Source organism: Myxocyprinus asiaticus, chromosome 34, assembly GCF_019703515.2.
Source record: "Myxocyprinus asiaticus isolate MX2 ecotype Aquarium Trade chromosome 34, UBuf_Myxa_2, whole genome shotgun sequence".
NCBI lineage: Eukaryota > Metazoa > Chordata > Actinopteri > Cypriniformes > Catostomidae > Myxocyprinus > Myxocyprinus asiaticus.
Window position 1 is genome coordinate 319,206 of NC_059377.1, and position 6,000 is coordinate 325,205.

A 6,000-nucleotide genomic window follows, 5' to 3' on the forward strand; every position below is an offset into this window, starting at 1 on the left:
TTCATTTTTGGGTGAACATTTCTTGTTGTTTTTGTGTTTGTTTTTTTGATGGTTATCACTTACACTTTCAATCTTTATTTTCCTTGGGAGGCATTTCAATTGGTATACAGCAGCCAATAACACAAAAACAATTAACATCGAACAAAACAAATAGCTAATAGCAATATAGCTATTTGTAAAAGTAGGCCTAACTGCAAGAATAAAATCAATAAAACTGCCTATCATGCAAATCTCATATTCAGGGACCATGGGAGCAACTTGCCATCTGAGCAGACGATGAAATTAACCGTCAGTGTACCGTACGCAATTTATTGGTTTACAAAAAGATGAAAGAGTGGGCTTCTCGAGAGAAAAGACGCGGTCATCAGTAAACTCAAGATGCTGTACATTAGACGTCACATCGTGATGTCACTTTTGTCTTTACGGGATTGTCCCGGGATGTGTGTGAATGCAAGCACAGATAATGGGAAAGCTCTTGCAGTGTGAATGAACAAATTTTGCAGTCCAAGAACAGTTGCCGGAATGACTTTTCCCAGGATTAATCCTGGGATCTGTGTGTGAAAGGGGATTTGATTAATAAGCTCTCACCGATCAATGTGTTTGCTGGTGAAGACACTGATGATCCACTGAAGATCCGCAGTCTTGAATGGGATCAGCACCAGGTGGGTGGAGTTGTCCATATCCACAGCGCTCTCAGGGTAGATGATCCGGTGAGTGGTCTTAGACCCCACGTCCCGTTCAAAACCTGCTGTTGGGCCCTTATTTATCCTTGAAGAAAAAAACAATGATAATTCAGAGGCAGATGTTTCAAGTGCTTTTGGGAGTATAGAGTATCTCTGTCAGATTATGTGTAACTGAGTCAAATGACATGATACTAATTTTGTGTTTCTGGATTTATTAATCTATTGGTCACTGATAATAAGGAGATGAGGTGAGGAGAAATCTATAAAAATAAAGTTTAAAACATATGTGCCAAGTTCTTGGAATTGTCGTCTTTGTATCCATGTTTGTTGATTAATTTTTAAATAACATTTTCAATGTTTCAAGTTTTGATTGAATGATTATAAAATGTGTGACAATATTTTTATTAACACCTTTAATACACAGTTGAGTGTATGGTCTGTTTCATAGCGGACGCAAAAACAGTGTGTAAGCGTTGCTGTGCATATTTATTCGGCAACCAAATTAACAGGTTAGAGTATTCACAGGTAAGATTATTTTTACTTATCAAACAGATATCAAAATTAATTTTAATTTAGAAATTGTAAAACAATTTAAAACACATTTTGAATTGCAATTTTAATGTAATTTTGAATATTCTTAATAAATCAGGACAAAAACATAAATGTCACCTCACTGACCTTTATTAATTAAATAAAAGTGTAAATCATGCATACAGTGTCTTAAATAGACATCTCTGATGTTTTCAATTTCTGTATAACAATTTTAGGCTATTTTTTGTATATTTATTTTTGTGGAAATTACATTCCTTATAAAGTTTCTCTGAAAAATACTTTTACATGATGTGCTCCTGTTGTAGACGATACAGTATATGCTATTCTATTTGCTAAGAAGCAGGGCATCATGATATTTTAGGCATGACCTAAAATGGAATGTTAGTGCCTATTTAAATTCTCTATTTTAAAAATTAAACAAAACTATACATCATTTACTATACAAAACCTATGCAAATAAGGAATTCCACCCACACATTCACTCTGCAGTAAAACAGAAACACTTGTTACATTGTGTATATAACAACATCCTATACATCTGGTTTTACATCATTACAACGTACTTGGTTTATCAATACTTCATTACAATACAGGGGAGACTGGGGCTAGTTGTCACAAGGGCGATATCTCAGTAACTATAAGGTTTTGATTTATTATTTAGGTTTTGAGTTCTGGCAAACTAGCCACAAACTTGCCACAAATTTGCAGCAAATTTGCCACTCAATATTTACACATGCAAATGAGCTTTTGATTCACCGCAGATGTTTACCAGAACAACAATGGCAACAATGGACAATTTGCCGCAATGCTCATTTGCATGCGAATAAAATCAGTGGCAAATTTGCGGCAAGTTTGTGCCAAATTTGCCACGAGCTCTTGATTTTTATAAGGGAGGTTTGGTTTCAAAAATACAAAATACAGTTAAATTGACATATGTTTTATACACTTACTAAGCACACAATTAGGAACACCTGTACACCTACTTTTTATGTGATTATCCAATCAGCCAATAATCTTCAGTTATTGTTCACATCAACCATAAGAATGGGGAAAACATTTTGATCTCAATGATTCAACCGTGGCATGATTGTTGGGCTGCCAGATGGGCTGGTTTGAAGATTTCTGTAATTGCTGATCTCCTGGGATTTTCCAGTGAGCAGCAGTTCTGCGGACGGTAATGCCTGGTTGATGAGAGAGGTCAACGGAGAATGGCCAGACTTGTTCAAACTGACAAAGTCTACAGTAACTCAGATAATCGCTCTGTACAACTGTGGTGAGAAGTATAGCATCTCAGAATGCACAACATGTTGAACCTTGAGGCGGATGGGCTACAACAGCAGAAGACCATGTTGGGTTCCACTTCTGTCAGCCAAGAACAGAAAGCAGAGGCTGCAGTGGGCACAGGCTTACCAAAACTTGACAGTTGAATACTGGAAAAATGTAGCCTGGTCTGATGAATCTCAATTTCTGCTGAGGCACCCAGATGGTAGGGTCAGAATTTGGTGCCTACTGCATGAATCCATGGACCCAACCTGCCTTGCGTCAACAGTCCATGTTGGCGGCGGTGGTGTAATGGGGTAGGGATTGTTTTCTTGGCAAACTTTGGGCCCGCTAATACCAATCAATCATTGCTTGAATGCCACAGCCTGTTTGAGTATTGTTGCTGACCCTGTGCATCCCTTCATGTTTTCAGCATGATAATGCACTATGTCACAAAGCAAAAGTCATTTCAAACTGGTTTTATGAACGTGTCAATGACTTCACTGTTCTTCAGTGGCCTTCCCAGTCATCGGATCTGAATCACATTTACATTTTACATTTATTCATTTGGCAGACGCTTTTATCCAAAGCGACTTACAAAAGAGGAATAATACATCATAAGCAATTCACCTTAAGAAGACAGTAGTACAAAAAGTGCTGCATTACAAAGTTTCACTTGCATCAGAGTAATAGTATCAAAGACAGATTAGAGTACAACAAGTATATATATAATTTTTTTTTTAATGAGTGCATGGTTAAGTGCTCATGGAAAAGATGCGTTTTTAGACATTTTTTGAAGACAGAAAGTGAGTCTGCTTCACGGATGGAGAAGGTCATTCCACCAACGTGGTACAGTGAAACCGAAAGCCCGGGAAAGTGTTTTGGTGCCTCTTCATGTTGGTACAACAAGGCGCCACTCATTAGCCGACCGCAGGCTTCTGGTGGGAACGTAGCTCTGCAGAGATGATTTTAGTTATGCTGGAGCAGACCCAGTGACTGTTCTGTATGCCAGCATTAGAGCCTTGAATTTGATTTATGAATCAACCGGCAGCCAGTGAGGAGAGACTAGGAGTGGTGTAACATGCGCTCTCTTTGGTTAATTAATTCTGGATAATTTACAGGGGCCTAATTGCGCAAGAAGGGAGGCCTGCAATGAGAGCGTTACAGTAGTTCAGTCTAGTTATGACAAGTGACTGAACAAGAAGTTGTGTGACATGTTCAGAGAGGAAGGGTCTTATTTTCCTGATATTGTAGAGTGCAAATCTACATGAACGTGCTGTCTTTGAGATGTGGTCTATGAAATTTAGTTGGTTATCGATGGTTACCCCTAGATTTCTGACTGTTTTGGACGGTGTTACTGTAGTTGAACTCAGCTGAACAGTGATATTGTGTTCAACAGCAGAGTTGGCTGGAAAGACGAGGAGCTCAGTTTTCACTGGGTTAAGTTGCAGGTGGTGCTCCTTCATCCAGGGTGAGATGTCTGCCAAACAGGCCGAGACTTAAGCAGTCACCATGGTGTCGTTGGGCTGGAAAGACAAGTAGAGTTGTGCGTCTCTGGCGTAGCAGTGGTAAGAGAACCCATGTGCCTGAATGATGGGTCCCAGTGATGTTGTGTATATAGAGAAGAGAAGTGGTCCAAGCACTGAGCCCTGAGGTACCCCAGTAAGTAGCTGATGTGATTTGGACACCTCACCACTCCAGGCTACCTTGAAGGACATACCTGATAGATATAAACCAGTAAAGCACAGTTCCTGTGATGCCCAGAGTAGAGAGGGTGGAGAGTAGGATCTGATGGTTGACTGTGTCAAAGGCTGCAGAAAGGTCCATTAGAATCAGGATGGATGATCTGGATCCAGCTCTCCCCTGTCTCAGCGACTCAGTGACAGACAGCAGGGTAGTCTCGGTGGAATGTCCACTTTTGAAGCCTGACTGATTGTCATCCAGCAGCTTGTTCTACAAGAGATAGGCAGATATCTGATTGAAAACTGCCCTTCAAGTGTTTTCACCATGAATGGGATGAGAGAGACTGGTCTGTAGTGTTCTACTTGTGTGGGGTTAAGTGCAGGTTTTTTAAGCAGTGGGGTCTCAAGCCTGCTTAAATTTAGTGGGAAAAATGCCTTTAAGTAGAGATGTGTTAATTATGTGTGTGAGTGCTGGTAGGATGGACAGGGAGATGGCTTGGAGAAGGTGGGAAGGAATAGGGTCAAGGAGACAGTGGGGTGGTTAGAGAGGAGGAGTTTAGAGACCTCAAAGTCAGTCAGAGGAGAGAACATAGAGATAGAAGAGCTGCATACAGGAGGCGGGTGTTTGAGAGGGTGTGGTGCTGAGAATGTATTGCTGATGGCTGCAACATTATTAGAAAAAATGTAGCAAAGACATCTACTGTCAGTGAGGTGTCAGGCGGGGGAGGACAGAGGAGTGTGTTGAATGTTTTAAATAAGCTGCAAGTGTCTGTGGTGCTGTTGATCTTGTCCTGGAAATAGGACGTTTTTGCAGATTTAATGTTATTTGAAAAAGATGCAAGCAGAGACTGATTCTTACCCAGATCTGCTGGATCTTTAGATTTCCACCATCTCCTCTCAGCCGCCCTGAGGTCAGTCTGATGTTCACAAAAAACATCAGAGCCAGGGGCTGGGTGGTGTCATACATGCTGGCCTAGAGGAGAGAGGACAGATGCTGTCTAGATAGGTTGTTAAAGTAGATCCTAGTGTGTCGGTGGCAGTGTTTACATCCAGGGTGGAAAATAACTGTTGTGTGGGAAGAGAGATAGAGACAGCAGTGGAAAGGCATGTGGGTGAAAGAGAACGGAGGTTAAGGCAAAAGGAAACCAAAGGCAGAGTCTGTTTTAATATAGATGGGAGAGTTAAGTTGAACTGAACAAAGTAGTGATCAGAGACATGTAAAGGAGTAACAAGAATATTTGTGTTGGCACAGTTACATGTAAAAATGAGGTCCAGCTGGTTGCCCGATCTGTGAAGTGTAGTAGTGCTTAGTCTTTCCAAGTCAAACGAGGCCAGAAGAGCATGAAGTTCAGTGGCCTGGGGCTTGTCTTGGTGTTTGTTGAAATCTCCAAGAAACACAAGTGGCCTACCATCTTCAGGGAAAGTGGACAGCAGAACATCCAGCTCCTCAAGAAAGTTTGCCAGCTGACCTGGAGGATGATAGATGACAACAACATGGATTTTTGTGGGTTGCATTGTAGTAATAGCATGGAATTCAAAAGAAATATTGTTACATAGAGAAGAGTGTGGTGAAAAACCTGTTCCCCCACCCCACCGGTATGCCGAGGGGTGTGAGAAGGAGAAATTGTTGGAGAGAGCAGAGGGTGTTGCTGTATCCTCTGGAAGTATCATATTTCATATTTCATATCATATTTCTGTCAGTGTGAGGATGCTGAGGGCAGACTGTGTGGTGAAAGCTGGAATGAAGTCAGCTTTGTTCACAGCTGACTTGCAGTTCCAGAGTCCAGTCGAAAATGAGAGTGGATCAGGTGCTGATGTGCAAA

General features: G+C 41.0%; 1 long non-coding RNA gene and 1 pseudogene across 1 annotated transcript; both read right to left on the minus strand.

Moving 5' to 3' along the window:
* The window catches only part of LOC127425735 (CMP-N-acetylneuraminate-beta-galactosamide-alpha-2,3-sialyltransferase 1-like), a 36,758-nt pseudogene extending 35,629 nt beyond the window's left edge, over positions 1–1,129 (minus strand).
* Positions 1,130–1,357: 228 nt separating this feature from the next.
* Positions 1,358–5,628, minus strand: LOC127425160 (uncharacterized). Its single transcript, XR_007894570.1, has 3 exons — positions 5,434–5,628; positions 5,037–5,150; positions 1,358–4,448 (listed from the first exon to the last, which is right to left on the minus strand). It is a non-coding gene; the product is annotated as an uncharacterized LOC127425160 (long non-coding RNA).
* Positions 5,629–6,000: the final 372 nt, after the last annotated feature.